Genomic DNA, 10091 nt, shown 5'->3' on the forward strand with positions numbered 1-10091 from the left:
AGATATTAAGTATTCTTGAGATTATTTTATCATAAGAAGTGTTTTATTTAATGTTGTGTCTATGCTGATAGAATGTGGTTACTTTGAACATTTCCCTGCTATGTTTAATGACTACCTTGCCGGAGAAACGGTGAACCGTTGAAACCCATGCGTCCAGCGCAGGGACATGAACGCTTGATGGCGAGCCACCCACAATAACAGACTCGACTCGACTGTGTGTGACATCAGTAGAAAAACGTTTCTTCTCTTCTGTTCTCCTTGCTTTTGTGGAATGTGGACTTTGAACTGCAAAGTCGATTGAGCACAGTTTTCCAATTCTATCCAACTCTTACAACTCACTGAGAGTGAATCTCAACACGGCCGTAAGGAAAGAGAGCTCTGCATTCACCTGCATTCATTTACTTGCTAAAGGACTGATTAAGTCGTAAGTATTGATAACTGTAGAACTCTATATCCACTTTGTTTTATTTTATGTGGCATATCTTTAATATGTTGACCTGTGAATCTGAAGTGTTATTGCAATTGAAGGTCTTCATTCCTATTGGGTTAATTGAGATGCTATATGTAGCTCAGTTTCTGGTTGAAATAGCCTGCCATAAGGAAGGTAATAATATGGGCTCTCTTTATACTAAAATCATCCTATGTTGATTTGAAAGAAGGATAACTAGTTAAAACAAAATAACTTACTGTTTAAACATTGAAAAGTAGGAACTGAATAAGAACCTACAATGGATAAATACAAACAATATTTAAACAGAGCTCAATTTAGATGCTGAAACTAAATGTTTAAATCAATAGAAGAATAAGAAATTCATTATTGTATATATTTACTTAAAGGAAAATATGGGCTGAAACTGAAACTCATCTTTTGCATGTCTATGAAAATGGTTTTGTTTACTTAATGTTATGTCCGTGTAAATGTATATATGGTACTGATTTGTTTTACTACTATTTCTAACTACTTTAATTCTGTTTGATAAACAAGCCAAAATTTAAACTAACTATTGGTCAGTGGTGTCTCTTTATCTCTTTGATTCTAGTCCTGGTCCAAATCCTATTTGTAGTAACGGCTATAATATACTATTACATCAATAATTTTGAGCAATATTGAACATTCACTGAACTCCTTCAACCGAGGTAAAGTGTAGCTCTAATCAAAACATCATAACATCCTATTTATCATTTCATTCAGCACGTCTGTTTCATGCTGACATTAACAGATTAAAATCCTGAAGAACCTTGTTGTCTCTAATGATTGTGGCAAAGAGCTGCATCAGCAAGCGTGCCCGAAGCACACACAAAAAAAAAATTGAGAACAAATTACTGACATTTGTGAAGCTGAAAGTGACACAGATGTGCTCTCCTCATCACTCCTGACAAACATCTATAGAATACTCACGCACACCGAGACACACACACTTGCACACATGCAAATGCAACAGTGCATGATGTAAAAAGAATTAGGCTTTGATAATTCAGGGGAATGTAGATGTAGGTGTGTGTTGGAGGACTGAAAATAATGACTAACTTCCAAACCATGACTTTAATACCATCACAGACAGACCAGTTGAAGGATGGGTTTCCTCTTGTGTGATGTTTATGGACACCACTGCATGCAAAATTATTAAGTTGTATTTTTGAGGATTCATTTTGCTATTGTGGTCCTCTTGGTCAATCCAAAATGTTAACAAGCCCCCAACCTGAACATTCAAGTAGTAAAAGTGAAGTTTTGGGTTTCTTAAGAGAATATCTATATGTTATGAGGCATTATGAGGCAACCATTGGTGTGCAGAATTATTATGCAACTAAATGAAAAACAAAGATTTTCTCTTCTCACTTGTTTATTTTCACCTGTTTAAAGTGAGAATAAACTCAATTTACAAATAAACGCATCTGAAATTTAAAAAAAAAAAAACAACAACCCTCAGTGACCAATATAGCCATGGTAACAGTCACAGGCCTTCCAATCACAAAGTCAGTTTCTTGATCTGGCCAGAATCAATTTTTGTGCAGCCGCAACCACAGCCTCCCAGACACTGTTCAGAGAGGTGTACTGTTTACCTTCACTGTAAATTTCCTGCTTGAGAAGGGCCCAAAAGTTCTCAATAGGGTTTCAGTCAGGGTAAGAAGAGGGCCATGTCATTAGTTTGTCATCTTTAAGGCCTTTACTGGCCACCCACACAGTGGAGTACTTTGATGCATGTGATGGAGCATTGTCTTGCATAAAAATCAAAGTCTTCTTGAAAGATGCAGACTTTTTCCTGTTCTTTTTCCTGCTTGAAGAAAGTGTCTTCTAAAAATTGGCAGTAGGTCTGAGAGTTGATTTTTAGTAAATTTTCAACCAAAAGAGGTCCAACTAACTCATCTTAAAGAATACCTGCCCATAGCAGTACCACCTTGCTGGCGTCTGAGTCAAAGTGGAGCTCTGTGTCCGTTACTGATCCAACCACGGGCCCATCCATCTGCTCCGTCAAGAGTCATTCTTATCTCATCAGTCAACAAAACCTTTGAAAATTCTGTCTTCATATATTTCTTGGCCCATTCTTGACGTTTCAACTTATGTGTCTTGTTCAAAGGTAGTCGGGTTTCAGCCTTTCTTACCTTGGCAATGTCTCTGAGAACTGAACACCTCGTACATCTTGATGCTCCAGGTAGGTGGCAGTTGTGGAATATGGCAGCACTGGAGGATAATGCATTCCTGATAACTTCATGTTTGATTTTCCTCAAATCTCTGGCAGTTAATTTGCGTCATTTCTTTTCAAAATGTTTCTTGCGACCTTGTTGACTATTTGCAGCAAAAGGTTTGATGGTTCTGTGATCACACACCAATATCTTTGATATTTCATGAGTGCTGCATCCCTCTGAAAGACTTTTTACCATTTTTGACTTTTCAGAGTCAGTTAAATCTCTTTTTTGGCCCACTTTTCCTGAGGAGATGAATCTGCCTAATAATTATGCACATCTGATATAGGGTGTTGAGCTCCTTAGGCCATACCTTCCCTCGGTACCCAAATAAATATCCCCTGATATGCATTAAATCCAATAAGCATTCAATTTTATACAGCTTGGAGTTGGAAATTATAGATAAAATGATGATATTGTCAAAATAATCACTTAATTATTGTCCACACAGTGTAGGTGCTTTCAGTGAATTAATTGAAGACTTGATTGATTATTAATTTCAGTTCTACATGTTTTTTTTCACAGCAAAGATGGAAATTTAAATTTCATTTTAGAAGCAAATAACTACACATTGGACTGAATTACCCTACAAAATGGAGTACTCTCATCATTGAGAAGAACCAGGCTGGCAAGTGTTAGGCGATACTGTAAGTCGTGACCGTAAAGGAGAGCGGACTCAGAGTCTAACCAGCTGACTTGAATCAGCCGGCTGGCTAGATATGCATGTTGAAGTTGCCATGGTGATGCTAGCTGCAGGACCTGTGGTTGTTGCAAAAGTACCCACTATTATCAAAATAACTTTCTTGTAAGCACAATTTATTTAAACTACCACCTATTCAGTTAAAAAAATAACTCTTGAGGAGAAGTGATTTAAATTAAAAGGGAACACATCATTGTCACAGTGTTCTCTCCAGGTTTTCAAAGTATTCCTCCCGGAGGGAGAAGGAAGAATATCAGTCCAAAACAGACTCAATGCCATTCTTCTTTTAAACAGCACTTTTAACAGCATCTTAGGGGAACTAAAGAGATACCAGCCATGGCCTTTGTGACCTTTGCAGTTGACTGCACCTGCACCTGTGCCTTTGCTTTCCAGAAATACCTTCAGTGAATTCCTCCTTCCAGACAGTATTTGGAATCATCCTGCTATCATCCTGTCAGCATTCATCATGTCTCCATGACTTGGAACTTTTTTTATATTAATTGTTTTATAGGAGAGAGCGAAAAAACGAAAGGGATGAAGTCGGGCAGAAAGAGGTGTCTTAATGTTATTGCTAATGTGCAACGTGACACTAGCAAAAGCGCTCGTGCTTAAATTTTGCATTCTTTATTTACCTCACATGTTTGGAACTCACTCATTGAGAGGTATAATAAATCACCAAAAGTTTAAAGTTTAACTTAATGTGTTGTTAGTTTTTTTTGGATGAGAAACTAAATGTCTCTTTAAAACAGGGGTTAACTGAACAACCTACAGCCCCATATTTACTGAGTGAAAAGTCTGACAACACCAATACATCAACTGCAACTCGCCTATGGAAAAGTAAAATTTACTTTAAGCCACCACAGTTGAATGTTTGAGCGTCTGTGTATAATGATGTATGCAGAGTGTTACTCTGGCAGACCATATTAATATTCATTAACCAAAGTGTGGATTTAGACATTTTAAAGGTGAGCCTTCACACAGTATATGCGACTTTGCAAATGCAGCTGATACAAGTAGGCTGTGGAAAATGTAAACCTTCCTTGTGCAAGCACTGGGATAGGTAGCAAAGAAGAGGATGTATTTAGACATACATAAAGTTTTGATATCATTTTTATGGAGGAGAAGAAGGTGACGGTCTAAGATTTAAAAGATGGAGGCTGTAATAATTTCTACATAAAACCATGTCATAGTTCAACCATTTAATTACCTATGATACGGGAATGTTAGTATCAAAATAAAGATTTGTTGGCATTAATTAAAAATGGTTCCATTAAGGTGGGAATATTCATTTATGTTTATATCGTCCATAAGATATTCCACACAAGACAGCAGGACTGCAACTCATTTCATATTTATTTATAAACATTTATATTTATATTTAAATTTTTTCAACTATTAATTCTGTCTTGGTGTAAGCTCTCAGAGGTGTTCTATAGGAATAGTGTTTAAAAAAATATGATATTTTATCTACTTAATAAAAGAACTGTTTCTATCCCATGTCCTGTCATGTTAGGAGCCGAGCTAGAGAGGATGAGACGTTTTTCCGGCAAAGACGACGTTTGCTTGACAAGCCATCATTATGGATTTGTCATTCTGCACATGGATTTGCAGTCATCTTTTGCACTTAAAAAATTTCCAAACAAAGCACAGCTGCAAATATTTGCTGCTATTTCTGAAAATATGTTTTCAGAGATAGAATGAAACTAGTTATGTAAATGTTACAAGAAATTGTAAATCAGAATATATATATATATATATATATACTGTAGTGTATACATTTAAGCACAAATATCGTTGTGCAAGACATTAGAATGTTGTCCCTTTTCTTCCATCTTGTTTCTCCCTAAGCACCCATTGCATTACAAACTCAACAGCCATAATATTGTGACCACTGACAATTGGAGGAAATATCAATGATCATCTTGTTACGATGGCACTATATCTAGTTGGGCAGTAAGTCCATATTTGGTTCTTTCAGGAAGTCTTGGGTGAGGCCTTTTATGGGGCTTATTTCTTTCTTCGCAGCACTGATCAAAATATCCAGAAAGACAAAGTACAGCCTTTCACGGAAATAGTATTCCCAAATGACACCATAGCCTCTTCCAGCAGAGTAAAGGTCCCTACCACACTGAAAAAAACAGACCAGGAATGTTTTGAAATACACAATAAAAGAAATCAAAATGTTGACTTTGCCCAAAGTCAATTCTATCAAGACTATGGCATACACAAGACAACTCCATCCATGGATTCCCAACCTCACAACCTTTATTAATGTCTTGGTGCAACATAACGCAGTAAACTGTGAGAGATCAAGCAAATTGTAAAAATATTACACAACTGGCTGTCATGTTTTCATCTACGTAATTTGACAAAATAATAAATAAATCAAACAATTGCTGACCTATGTGACCTCACAGGCCTGCTACAGAATGGCCGATGTTCTGTATTAATAACCAAAATTTGCCAAATCTGGTGAATGTTATCCATACTTAGCATCAACTCCAAACCTCTACTTGATGGTACTTGTGTCTGGCAGGACAGCCAGCCTTTTTATAGCGGACCTGTGCCCTCTCCTATTTATCATTCCCTGACAACTTATTGTGCCTTTCTGTGGGAATCATTATGACAGATGAGATCGTTTGCAAATGCAACAGCCCTGTCGAGTGACTGCAAGTGGTCAGGTATGAATTATGTGATACAGAGAGGACATCTGATAATTAATGTGGCAACAGAGTACACACCTCACCTATCCAGTCATTGTATCCAAAAGCATTCCATCATCAGATAACTGTATGTCTTTCAACAGTACAAGTGCACATAACAATGGGATTTTCTCTCAATACATGATGATTTTGCCATTTAGGAAATAATTGTGTGTAGATTTTACTCTGTTCCAGTAAAGTACAAAGATATGAACTTTTGCCATTGTAGCTCAGTTTTTTTTAGTATTATTACCAGATAATAAAAGCACACATAGACATACATTCATACATGGCTGTGTGAAACCAGAGGAGTGTAAACCGTGATTCAACTTTGTGCCTGGGTGAACAAGAGTCCTTCCGTCTGATTTCACTCTTTCATTCTCGCCTCCAATTCTTTTTTTTTTCCTCTGCCTTCCTAATTTATTTTGCAACACTATCTAGCCCTCATTTCTCTCTCTCCCTCTCGCTCCTTCTTACACAAAACACATGCAGTTACTCCTTAACACCCAACCCCCTTTTCCACTAACCAAGTCTATGCTTTTTCCCTAGCACTTGTTTTTAATTAGACCGTGTCTATTTTGTATCCCCCACCCTTATTTCTTTCTTTCATTATGTACCTTACACATGTCAATTCCGCATTTTCACATTTTGATTTTTCCTATTTCCTAGTAGCTCTGTTCTGAGCCTCATTACAATCCATTCCTTATTTCTCATTCCTCCTTCCTTTCTTCTGTTTTTCATTCCTCTCTGCTTCTGTCCACCCACTGCCTTGATTTACTATGCAAGTATTGTTTGTCATTCAACCATCAACTTCTTAGGTCCTTCTTTTGTAATTTCTCCACAAAGTGGCCCTCGTTTTCAAAAGCATCACGTGGGGTTTTAAAATCTGTCTTTTTTTCTTGAAACAAATAAATTGCTCCTGTCAATGGGTAACATCATTACAAAGGTGCAGTGGGTCCAAACCCTGTGGAATTCACATGTTTGTCGTGCTTACAGGTGCTTAATTCCTTTGGAGGCAAAATCATGCAGGTTTGGAGGAATGAAGATTACCCATAATTGTGAAGATAATTACATGTTATTATGTGTTATCTGTGATGGGCTGATTACATGTTACAATTTTCAGAATCCTTGGTGAGGTAGATATAATGACTTATTTATTCATAGGCTGTAAGCATTCATTTCAAATGAATAAAATTAATAACCTGTTTTCTTCTTATAATGAAATTAGACTGTAGAATGTGTTTAGATCATAAATGCATAAACTTGACTATTCAGAGGCATGTGTCTGATGGTTCTCAGTTCACGGTCCATCATTGTCAAATCTTATGTTGCGACTGGAGTTGGTTTTTCTCCTGGAAGACTTTTCACCTCTCATTCGAGATGCTGCTTCAGAGAAAACCGAAGTCTATTAGCCTGAATAAAATTTGACAACGATATCCTGTTTTATTGGTGTCCCTACAGAATTTAACTAATGGAGGCAGATAATGCAAATAGGTTTCAGAACAAAGCAATATGATATAAAACCCTGTAAATCAGAACCTCAATTAGATATTGTCAGTTAAATTAAAATATTACAACTTTCACAAAAATAGTCATCGTTGTAGGCCAGAACTATCCTAAACTGCATCTGATAACATATGTTTACGTTCTACAGTCACCTTTGGGAAACAAGATACAGAAGATGAGTGACTCTCTCACCACAACCAAACAGAAAACACAAATTAGCATCTGCTCTTGTGATACCATAGGAACCCCCAAACAATCATAGGCTTTTTTTTTGAAAGGTGCTGTATAAATAAATCATAATGTTTTTTACACTGGGGTTTAACTGGATTCTAAAAAGGGAAATAAAGAATAATTAGGTGGCTTCATAGACTTGATGTATTGTTTTCATCCACTAGTGTGACTGTTAAAATGAGAGAGAGTAAAAACTGAAATTAGCAGAGATGAAAAACATGGTTTTTGATCAACCAATATAGCAAAACTTGTGCTCAGCAAAAGTGCTTGTCGAGAAGACAGAATGCTGAATTAATTGTAGAGTGAAGGAGGGGGAAAGAACTAAAATATGTAATAAATAAAGTTTTTAATAGTTACAACGGATATAGAAAAAAAGGAAGAACCAAAGTGAAGAAACTGACTATAGGTGACTGAACTCTGTATTTCAAGGCAGCACCAGTTTACTAATTCATAGTATTTCCATTCACTTGCAATCTCTCTCCCAAATAAATTGACAACTTATGTAGGGCTTTTCTAGCTGAATGACCACTCAAAGCAACTATCAGCACTTTCACATTCAGCGATTCATACAGAGTGTGAACCAGAACGTTTCAATAATTAGACATCCTGCTCTAAGCACTGAACCACATTACACGCATTTAAAGTCCACATATATTGGTCAAAATCGTAAATACAGCTTACTTGCAAATGTTGCATATTTTCTTATGATATCAACATGATGAGCTCAGTTGGACTCATGTGATTCTTCACCCACTCTGTTATAGAACAGTGCACTTCTTGTAGTAATTTAACTTGTAGTCTTGATTTATTCTTTATCATTGCCATAAAATGGCAGATAATTGCACATGGCTCATCCATGATGGGTTAAATGCAGAGAGGGAATTTCCCCACAAGGGATTAATGAAGTATAACATTATGATTATTACTATTATCATTATTATTATTAAATACTTGGATACTTATTCATACTGGGAATTTTTTCAAAGTACAGTTTGACCCATTAAATCATGATCCTTCATGTATGAACTTAAACATTAACTCAGCCATTAATGTTTACTGCTCATCGAGCCAGTGCTCCACAGAGAGGTTGCCCAACAACCCAGATCTCATAAATATATCAAATCACCATAGCAACTTTCAAGCATAGTATGTGACTGAGGGACAAATTTTTTACATTTGTGCCTCAGTCCGACAGAATGAAATGCTTTCAGAAAGTTGTTAAGATTCATCTTGATGTGAAAATATTGAGCCAAAGCTCTCATCCAAGATAAACCATGGTACAACTTTAAAACCTTCAAAAACATTTTGAACTGAGTTTCAAGTAATACACGAGAAACACGGGAAACACTGGAAACTTAGAAACATATACAACAAAAATTGATTATATGTTAATCATAGTATCATTGTTTGTATTGAGCAACTAGGTACCTTAAATACTTTACAAGCCACCAAAGTGAAGTGCATTGTAATGAAGTTGGACTTATTTAAACAGAAATGCCTCATCTCTTTCACTTTCTCATCATTTTCTTTTTAAATAGTCCAATTTGAGATCTTCACCTAAATGTTTTCCCTTTTCTCATCTACAGCCACTGTATGTCTAGGCAATTATTACTTCTGCCTCTCCACAGCTCAGTGTTGCCCGTTATGTTTTTGCTGCTAAACAATCATTATATGAACTCTGAGGCTAGTATTGATACAGATTACAATGCATGGTGCGACTCCTCAATCAGTCACAAGGTTGTTTTTGTCTCAAAATGAAAACTGTGTTTTTGGCATAACCTTAATTTGACATTCACCTGGCATTCCTTTTAAAGCCAGGTATTCCTGAAACAGGGCAAGTTGCTATTTTTGAGATGGATTTTGGCAAGTAGGAGTAACAAAACAACATGTTCAGAGGCTAAAACTTTAAGTCTCTTTTCCCTGTAGAGTTAATCATTCAGTCAAGTTTAGAAATACAGTCTTTAGTTGTGCTATGAAAATGTTGCCTGTTTTTTGCCACAGAGATGGTGCAGCAATCTTAGAAACATCCTCTCTCCTGGTATATTTTTGCTTCTTCTATTATCAAGCAACTGATGCATAGCTTTGGATGAAGGGCACATGAAACTTAAAGTGATGGAGAAAGGGTCTGATTTTGGACACACCCATTGTTTTACTTGTAATTATTTGCATTGTTATTTGGCATTTTTAAGCACATTTCACTGACTAAATAATGCATCCTTAAATATTGGCAGAAATGCTGTGTTATCACAGACCAAAAACCAACAGCACAA

At 36.4% G+C, this 10091-nt stretch overlaps 1 long non-coding RNA gene across 1 annotated transcript; it reads left to right on the forward strand.

Annotated features, from left to right (window-relative positions):
* The first annotated feature begins 349 nt into the window (after positions 1-349).
* On the forward strand, positions 350-3508 carry LOC147217890 (uncharacterized). Its single transcript, XR_015108889.1, has 3 exons — positions 350-424; positions 2577-2651; positions 3208-3508. It is a non-coding gene; the product is annotated as an uncharacterized LOC147217890 (long non-coding RNA).
* Positions 3509-10091: the final 6583 nt, after the last annotated feature.

The sequence above is a fragment of the Fistularia commersonii genome, chromosome 27, assembly GCF_037954325.1.
Source record: "Fistularia commersonii isolate RoL2024-O1a breed Wild chromosome 27, RoL_Fcom_v1.0, whole genome shotgun sequence".
Taxonomy (NCBI): domain Eukaryota; kingdom Metazoa; phylum Chordata; class Actinopteri; order Syngnathiformes; family Fistulariidae; genus Fistularia; species Fistularia commersonii.